Raw genomic sequence first — 10545 nt, 5'->3', positions numbered from 1 at the left:
TAATTATTTTTTTTAGAATTTTTTTAAAATATTTAAACTTTTTTTTCTTAATTTATAAAATTTCTGTTTACCAAATTATCAAACCTTTATTTTTTTAAATTTTCCACTTTTCCAATTTTAGAAATATTTAAATTTAATAATCTTTTAAATTTTTAAAATTTTCCTTTTTTTCAAATTTTTAAATTTTTAATTTTTTAATAAAATAAATAATTACAAAAAAATATACAATAGATATTTTTTTAATCTTAAAAAATTTATAATTTTATCACCTGTTTTTTAATTTTTCCATTTAAAATTTTTTTGTTCAAATTTTGCATTTTTATTTATGAAATATTTCAAAATTAAAAATTTTTATATTTTTAAAATTTTTATTTCTTAAATTTTCAGATTCTCAAGTTTGTCATTATTCAAAGCTTTATTTTCTTTTCAAGTTTTTAAAATTCAAATCTTTAAATTTTTAAGTTTTCAAATTTACAAATATAATAACAAATTTGAAACAATTTTCTGGTTCAATTTTTAATACAAAAATAATTTTTCTAATAATTTCTCTGCAAAAAAAATTGCGGAACCCATTATGCCTATTCATTCCGCACTGTTCCACTTGTCACTTTAAATAGCTTTATGCCTGCTGTAAAGTATTTATGTAATTTTAATAGTTTTCCGCTTGTCAAACTCATGTGTCCTGCTTTTGCAACCCTCTGCCGCTGTGAGCTTTTGATATCCTTATGAGCACCATAAAATTTTACGTTTATTGCGGCAATTGTGTAAAAATTTATGATTTTTCAATTTCTGATTGCCGTTTACAAAAGTGTGGCATCTGCAGCAAATTCGTGCTCACATAAATTTCAATGGGCTTTTTTATGTGTGTTTAAAAGGTTTTCCAGTGCAAATGGCAGAGAAAATTATTTCGAAATGATTTTTAGTACATTCTTTGACGGTATTTTATAGAATAATACTTCTAAGTTAAGAACTTAAAAGTAAAATAATATTTTGTTTAGACATTTTTAACTCTTTTATAACAGCATTTTTCTTGACTCGAAAACTTCTCAAGAAGCTCTGAATATTAATGAAATTAAGATATATTTTTAAAATATGTTTTTAAAATTAAATTTTTTCCTTGCCATAAAATGGATCTGCTTGCTTTTGTCGTACTTCGAAGTCATATTAGCCGTTAACCTTCAACTCAAACGGCGCTCAACCCATTTTCTTATTTTTTTATACATTAAAAGTAAATACTGCTGCGAATGCAAATGTGTGCGAAATTCGCTTGTTGTTGCGCTGAGATGTAAAACAAGAGTCAAACAGTCAAAGGCGACTGTTCTACCTCAATGCAGACGTGGCCACAAACAAAGGATTTTTAAAACATAAAAAACGACAGCAACGAAACAAAACGGGATGTAGTATAAGCGCCAAGGTGTATGCTAAGAGATGAGAATATAAAAAATAATTAAATCTAAAAATATTATTTAAAATATCAAAAACAAAAATATTTAAAATTTACAGAATTTATTATATAATAAAAGTTTAGTTTTATTCAAAAAAAAAAATTATTTCAATTTATTCATACAAAAACGCATAAAACATTTTTGGCTTAAAGTAATGGGTGTAGCATCCACTTGTGCGCCCCTAAAAGCAGGCAACGTTAAGAGCAATGTCAAATGCAGATGCAAACCAACACACACACACACAGTAGGTATACGAAGCGGGGTTGATACGTAAGTTGGGGGTGAAATATTGTTGCACTTGGACTCAAGTCATGCTTGTTGCATCACAACAATAACACTAGGCACAGCAACAAAAGCACTAATGTTATTTAGAGCAACAATGAAACAACAATGCCGAACGCTGAATGCACAGCAAGCGGATTAGCAAGGTATGCTGGCGGTAAAAGAGCTAAGGGGGAAAGGGGAGGTGTAAGCGCTAACAATAAACACACTTACCAACAACGAAACTACATTAATAACAAAGCAACAGTATGATGAACAGCTGTATGCAGTTATAACGGTACATCGTTGTGGTAGCAGACGCGCGGTGCGACGGAAGCGGCGGCGCGGAGACAAACAGCGCATTAATAACACACAACATGGCAGCCGAACAATGGCGATAACACGCGACACGCTGCCAAAACGCGAAGCAGGCTTATCGTTGTTGCAACAGACGGCAGCAAGCAGGCGGCAAGCGAGCGAAGGGCAGCCGCTTTGGCAGTTGTCATGCTAATGAAAGTGCTCGTACGCGACCGCGGCTGACTTAAGGAAAAATCTCGGTACTTTTCAGCAAACTAAGAAAGCAAAACAGGAAGAATAGCGTAGAAGGCGGGCAAAAGGAAGCGGCGTTCCATTGGTAAGCCAAGTTCTGGTTGTTGGGGACTGGCGGAAATTACCGCATCGACGAACAATTACGAAAACAGTCAGAAAAGAGACAAAAAAAAGCGCAGCAAAAAGCGGAAATTAGGGAGAGAGGGAAAATGAAGGAATGCGGGAAAAAATTAAAATGTGAAGGAATGGGAAAAATGAAAAAGAAACGTAACTCACAACAACAAAGACATTCACAGCCATTGTCCGGGCGTTTATTGCATAAAAAAAGTTAAAAAAACGCAACAAAAAGGCGCATGACAAGGCAAAATAAGCGGTGGAAAACTGCGCATGAGTTGTGACTGCGCATTGTTGTTGTCACAAAAAAATTGCCAAGTGCATGCGGTTGGCTGGCTTGTAATTTGGTATTTACGCTGCGTTGCTTTGCATACTTTTAGGCGCTTAGGCGCATTATATAGCACTCAAGAGCTCTAAAAAGAAGCGAAATGTAATAATAAACATAAACACGCGGTAATGCGCGCTTTTTCGTTGTGGAGTAGGTGGTTTGCAGCACAAATAATGATTCTAAGGATGATTTGTAGGAAATTTTTCACAAAAAAATTTTCTCACAAAGCGCAAAAATGGAGTAAGACTAAATAATGTCGGAGCAAATATTTTACTTTGAAAAAATAATAACATTTGGACTTTTTTGCCCAGTAAATGTTTTTATAACAATACAGTATATTTATAAAATTATTTTTTTAGTAAATGGGTGAATTTCTTATACTGGGCTAAGCAGGGGAGCTCTTTGGAGTTTCGAGATTTTGTTGTATGCCTAATTCTATCAAACGTAAAAATAATATATGTATATATGTATACATATATATGTATATGTATATGTTTTCCCTGAATAACAATATTATTTGTATTAAGAAAAATTATTTAATAAAATTAAATACATATAATATAAAATATAAAACTTAAATCTTTAGGAAATTAGGATATTTCCTAAATATAATCAAAACAAAAATTTTTAGAGCATATCTGCAATATTTGTTGAGCGCTGTGGCGTATGAGCAACATTACTATGCTAATGATGCAAAAAAATGCAATCATTATGGGGATAGTAATGTTACTCATACGCCATACCAACCAACAAATATTGCAGATATGCTGTAAAAAATTCTGTTTTCATTATATTTACCAAATTTTTTATAAAATTTAAGTAAAAACACTGCAACGTATGAGTAACAGAATGAAAGCGGTAACACCAACGGTGAACGGGGCGTATGAGTAACTTTATTTTGCAAAGTAAAACATGAAATAAAACAATCTCTCACTTTTGCTTACTATTTTCCCTTCTGCTTGCTCTTCTTCTCTGTTCACCTTCTCACTTTTTCTTGAATTTTACTTCTTAGCTACTTAATTGCCTTATTTATCACTCGGCAAAAATTAGTCGCTTTCGCCCAACAATCCGGCCGCGGCGTACCACATTTTACCAACCGCTCGTAATATTAATATATCAATTTTGGAAGTACTGCTTACACCGCCACTTAACCGCACACTCACCCAAAGTTTGCAGCGTGTCATTTTACTGCAAGTTTTGCTCAATGCCTTTACTCACGCTTGAGTTGTGTGTCAGCTACACCGTTTATTTCTGCTTGGTAGACCCTTAAAATTGTCGCGCGCTTAATTTGCTTGCCAGCACGTCACTTGAGCTATCAGCGCTTATGGTTTCTGCTTTTCTTCCATCGCTTTACCTTCCAAAACAGCTTTGTATCACTTGGCGACTAATACGACACCGCAGACTGTCTCTTATAACAATTTATATATAGATTTATACACCATCTTCTTATTCTACAAATATTTCGTCTCCCAGCTGCCCTCACTGCCTTTCAGACGCCACAATTGCGCGCTTAATTTCATTCCACTCTCACTAATGATGCACAATTTTTTGTTTCATTAATCTTCCTCGCATTTGGTGCTCCATTATTGGTGGCCAACACTCTGCCCACCACCCTTAAACTCGAGTTACCATCGCACTACGTGGCTTCCTTGCTGTTTGCTCTATGGCCCAACTAATTGTTGGTTGCTTATCTATCACTCTCCTGGCCGCACCACCGCCGCCGCCTGCAGTTATGCAAGTACATATGTCTCGCGCCACTAGTTTGCTTCCAGCTCAACGCCCAATCGCAATTAATAATCGCAAATTGCTTTAATAATCACCAAGTTGCTGATTTTGTTTGTGATTCTCCAGCTGCTTACGGTCTGATGATTCCGATTTCATATTGGTTTTGGCATTAGCCGCAGCGGAGAGACTCGCACTCATACTCGCTTATGTATTTGCTATTTTCTCCCCGCATACACGTTTCAACTTCTCCCATTTCCCATAATTCATTCGCATTCTTGCTTCCTATTGGCTTTTTGTGCTGTTTCTGTTCTACTACTGCTTCGATTTTAGTCTACCTCGGCCCGTTGCAGCGCTCTTTTGCTTTACGCTACTTTCTCATTTTAATTGCTTTCGATGTCAATTACGTTTTCAGGCGAATCCTTCTTGTCTCCGCATATGCCATAGATATTTTTTCCTTACTCCTTTTGCTTTGCTGTGGAAATTCGCGCTTTTTGCTAGGTGCATCTGCTGCCATCCCGTTAAACTCCCTTGACATTGTTTCTTTTTACTTTTTTTGTGTTGTTCTTGCTTTCCATTTTGCATTTTTCTGCTTTAGCCTCCTTCCTCGTTGACCAGCTGCTGTTATAACGCTTGTAGCAAACCAACAACAAAAGCCCATTGAAATGAATTACCAAAGTATCACTTGCATCGAATTTTAATTTGCACGCTCCAACAGCACAAGCAGTCAGTATGCTCTACCTCACTTTCCGTTTTTTCCCCGCTATTCTCGCTTTGCTACAGCTGCCAGTCATTTTGTATCACTTTACAACTTTCACTTAACGCAAAATCGGCTTAAAGCGTATTAAAGTGACGCACATTTGTTAAGCAAGCACAGGCTTCTATATTTAAGAGTAATTAATCATTCTGTTGTTGGTGTAATTTTTTATTGTAATGTTTAAAAATAACAATAAATTGAAAATTTCAACAGGTTTAGGCCCAGCTTTTCAATTACAAATTTAAGTCTGATGTGGTTCTAGACTTTTATGCAAATTAGTAAATTTTAATAAAAATTTTGAATGAAAAATTACAAAAAAAAAAAATCATAAAATATGAACACGCTGGCTCTAAAAGCTTATTTTTCACATAATATTTTGTAAATATCAGCCTCAAGTTATGAATGATTTTCGAGATTTCGCATGTTAGTTTTTTATAGCTTTTTGTGAGGGAAAAATTTGCTGGTTTTTAATAGCTTTTTGTGAGGTAAAAATTTGCTGCAGAGTTGCCTTATAGTACATTCAAAGACCAAAAAAAATGCAAAACAAAAGTTGCTTTTAGAAATTAGCAATTTTTCTATCTGTTATTACTATAGCGTACTAAGAAGAAAACATTTTTAAATGGCTTTTCATAATCCGCGTTGCCATATTTTCATAAAATCAAAAAATGTTCTACCAAATTTGCATTTTTCTTGTGCATTTTTACTATAAATAACAAACATATAATTTTCTTATAATTTTTCATATATAGAGTTGCCAAAAATTTGCTTCAGAGTTGCCATGTAGTATAACAAAAGACCAAAAAATGCAAAAAAAAAACTATTGCTTACATAAATTTGCGTTTTTTCTGTGTGTTTTTACTACACCAAGAAGAAAACATTTTTAAACGACTTCTCATATCAAGTGTTGCCACATTTTCATAAAATGAAAACAATTTTCTACAAAAATTTAAGTTTTTCCTGTGCATTTTTACTATGAATAACAAACACAAAATTTTTTTAATCATTTTTGATACCTAGAGTTGCCGAAAATTTGCTACAGAGTTGCCATATATCATATTCAAAGACCAAAAAGCTTCCAAAAAAATAGCATACCACCAAGAAGACATTTTTAAACGACTTTTCATATTTAGTGTTGCCATATTTTCATATAATGGAGGAAATTTTCCAGAAAATTTTGGATTTACCTGTGCATTTTTACTATAAATAACGAACAATATATATATTTTTAATTGTTAATATCTAGTGTTGCCATAATTTCATAAAATTAAAAAAATTTTCCAGAAAAATTGCAATTTCTTCTGTATTTTTGCAAGTACAATAATCTATTGTGTTTATGCTTTTTAATAATATTTGATGTCCAGTCTTGCCATATTTGCACATAATGACAAAAAGGTCATAAAAAAATAAGAAAACATTTTATTAAAATTGCTGCAAGCTGTATTTAAAAGAGTTAATATTTTAAATAGTATCAATAAAATAAATAGAGTTACCATATTGGTCCGAACTCACAAAAAAAAATTAAAGTTTGTTAAAACTCAGACATTGGAAGATATTTGTTGATGAATTGTTTTGCATTATTTGTAACCAGTCTTACAAAACAATGCTGCAGAGTTGCCATATTTTCATACAATGAAAGAAAATTATAAAAATAAATTAAAACAAAAAAAATCAAAAAAATAATCACTTTTAAATTAAAGTAGCAGAAAGCTAATTTTTAAAAGGTTCAGTAGAATAAATGGAGTTACTATATTTGGCCGAATTTACGTAACAAAATTTTAAAATTGTTTAAAATTTGAAATAATTTGCAAAGGACTGTTTTGGATGACTTGCAACAAGTAAGAACAAGTTGTGCTGCAGAGTTGCCATATTGGCATATATAAAAAAAATTCATTAAAAAAATTAAAAATTTAAAATGGCAAAAAGCCGTATTTAAAACAGCTGATTTTTTTAATAGAACAGAATATAATATATAGAGTTGCCATATTTGGCTGAATTGATAAAAAATAAAATTCGTCAAAATTTTGACTTTTTAACTATTATAAAATATTGGAAATATTATATAATATATGTGAAATATTATATAAATTTCTAACTTTATTTGCTTTCAAAAAATTAATAATAATTAGCATAAATTACGGTACAGGGTTACCATTTAAATTATTAAAATCGGAAAGATTAATTTGACCAAAATTTTTTGTTCTAAATAATTTCACTTCTCTTAAATACATATTTTTGGAAATCAATCGGAAAAGATTTGTCTCATTACTAATATTTTAATTCGTCTTTAGCAACTCTCCAAAAATTAAACTTCAATTGAGCTTTCACTTCCAACACAAATTATTTTAATAAATTGTCCATTATTTGAATTTTTCCATAACAAGTAGCTCACAAAAAAACACAAAATCCGTAAATGACTCGTAAAAAATTCAATTAAATGAAGCTAATTGAATGTTAATAAATTCAATGGCCTTACAAGGGCGCTTACGGAAACGCAGATTTTTACACTTTCAGGCATATGCATACATGCATATATGTACATCGTATGTATTAGCGGCATTAAGCTAATTAATAATTCATTAATTTTTTGTTCACGGTTGCACATTTTTTAAATAAATTTTAATTAGCGGGCACAATTTGCCGCGGAGAAAAAATCACGCCAGGAAATGGGCGAATGCGATATGAATTTTATTAATACGATATGTGAAAATGTTTTATTTATTTTACATAACTATTTAAGCATATGATTATGTAAAAATAATCAGTAAAGGCAATAAAAATATTTTGTAAGTAACTGAGTTAATGAAAAAATCAACAGTAACGCCAAAATGTAATGAATAGTATAAGTTTTTGCTAAGCCAACTACTTCTACTTTAATAAAAAATTTCATAAGCCACCTCAGAATTACAGACGAGTTTACAAGACGAACGAAATAATATGTAATGTATGTGTAATGTAATTAATAATAATAAAAGTAACAAGCCATTCGAAAAAGAGGCTCCTAAACTCATTCTTTAACTATTAAATTGTTCTTCAAAGAGTCATGCGATGACTTATTATCTTACAGTGGAATCTGTGTAGTTGAGAAAACAATTTTTTTAGGTCTTCAGTTTCTTCAGCTGTGCATTTGTAGGCTCCAACGACGATATACATGGTGAAATTTTCTGCATCAAAAATCAATGAAATTCTTCGTGTCGTTTAGGGAGTTTCGCAGGACAAAGATTAGACAAGAGTAGACACAGAACAAAATTTTGCGAATCGTACTTTAGATATTTTTTACTTTTGTTTAGTATTTCGCTATGCTCACACATCATCCTGGTATAAATATAGGTGAACATTTCATGGGAAAAAGGTCCAATGCTGTTTTCGTTGTTTAAAAAAGGTATAACCTTATTATTTAACATGATTTTTTTTTTAAATTTGGAGACCCATCAAAACCTCAAATATTTTATTATTATTCTAACTGAAATTTTCTTAAATTTTGAAACCTATCAAGCCCCCAAAGCACCCAGCTTAAAGTATTAAATCCTTGAAACGTAAATGCTAATTAAAAAAGTTCACTCTAAGTATCTTTACTTTCAATAAAATTAACTAACATTTTGTTTTTTGGATCTCTTATCAAATTAAGCCAGCTCGCTACTTTGAAGCTTTCTGCCACGCAAGCGAGCGAATACAGTGTAATTGCAATGTTAGAAATTTTAAAGCGCCGATCATTAAATTATACGATTCTCGCAGTAATACTATACTTAGCTGAAAATGTGCAGATATTTTTTGGCAAAATATGTGTATGTATGTGTAATGAAGGTGTTTGTGTGGAAATTGATTGCTTTACGCGTATATTTGAGCCTCGGCTTATGAACAGGACTGACATATAAAGAATAATATTCGCACCAAAAAAATATATACCGATATTTATGTTAGTATATGTATCAATATACACCCACACTTGTACAGAATTTCGTCTTAAATGGATCCAGCTGGCAGCCTTGCGCTTGCCAGGGCAGCCATGCAATTTAAAAGTTTAAATATTTACACAGACAGCAAAATTGCTGTGCAACGTGAGACGGAGCGATTTCAGCCAAGAACAGCAATGGCAGCAGCGTTACCTACGGGCAACACCCACACACACACACACATACGCACGCCGAACAGCAAAGCCATTTTCAACGCGCTGTCCACAGCGGCACAGCTACCTATACACCGGGCGTATACACATACATACCACTGCGCCTTTCACCTATTTTTCATTTTCGTGCGCCTCGCCTGCCCTCAACGCGCTATTAGTGCTGGATTTCATTCAAATACACACACATGTACACATACATTTGCATGCATTTTTAATTTGCCTATGTGTATTCATTTAACTTGCGCTGCTACGTCGTAATATTCTGTGCTATGCTGTGCTGTGCCTGCGGATGCGGATGCCCAACGCTGGCTGATTTCATTTCCGCTTTGTGCGCCATTCAGCGTTGCAATCGATGGAATTTTTCAGTGTCAGTCAGTGACAATGATTTCGTTGGAGATGAGCGCTGTTGAGGACGGTTTTAGCGCAGGTTTGGGCATACATTTGTATGCATAGCTGTATATGTGCAAATAAATTAACACCTATAGAAGCTTACAGATGGAATGACCGGCGGCAGTGAGTGACTGGTTTTATGGATTTTAAGAGCTATTCGATAAAGTTGTCAAACGCTCTTTGCTGAAATACTTTTGGGGTAAAAATTAATGAGAATAGTAAACAATAATGCTTATAAAAAGAAAACATTTATTTTTTTTTATTAATATTGTATAAAAATTGGAAATAATTAAAAAATTTCAAAATTTAAATTTTTTTTAATTTGAAAAAAAAATTAAAAAATTTTAAATTAAATAAACTTGAAAATTTCGAAATTTGTATAACAATACAAAAAATATTAAAAATAAATAAAAATTGGAAATATGTGAGCGAAAGACAATACATTCAAAACTAAAACCACTAATAAGAGATTACAAAAAAAAATGCAAAGATTAAAAAAAAAAAATTAAAAAATTATTACTTATTTAAAAAATTATAAACAAAAATTTAATTTATAAAATATTATAAAAAAATTTCGAAAATAAAAAAAATTAAATAAAAAATAAGAGCAATTCCAAAAATTAATAAAATTTACAAATTAAAAAAATATTAAAAAGAAAACGCGTTTTGCTGCAGGACTTTCGGATCGTCATATGAATTAACAGCGTAAAAAATAAAAGAAATCAAAAGAAATGTTAAAAAAATTTTCTAAATATAAAAGTTTGTTTATTTTAAAAAACTTACAAAATTGGAAATTCATATTAATTAAAAAATTTCAAAATGTTAATAATAACTAAATAGTTTCAAGTAATTAAAA

General features: G+C 31.7%; 1 protein-coding gene across 2 annotated transcripts in view; it reads left to right on the top strand.

Moving 5' to 3' along the window:
• Window positions 1-10545, top strand: part of LOC120775803 (serine-rich adhesin for platelets) — a 115400-nt gene that overhangs the window by 25390 nt on the left and 79465 nt on the right. The window lies entirely within an intron of this gene.

Source organism: Bactrocera tryoni, chromosome 4 (genome assembly GCF_016617805.1).
Source record: "Bactrocera tryoni isolate S06 chromosome 4, CSIRO_BtryS06_freeze2, whole genome shotgun sequence".
Classification (NCBI taxonomy): Eukaryota; Metazoa; Arthropoda; class Insecta; order Diptera; family Tephritidae; genus Bactrocera; species Bactrocera tryoni.
This window is presented reverse-complemented; position numbering and strand designations above follow the sequence as displayed.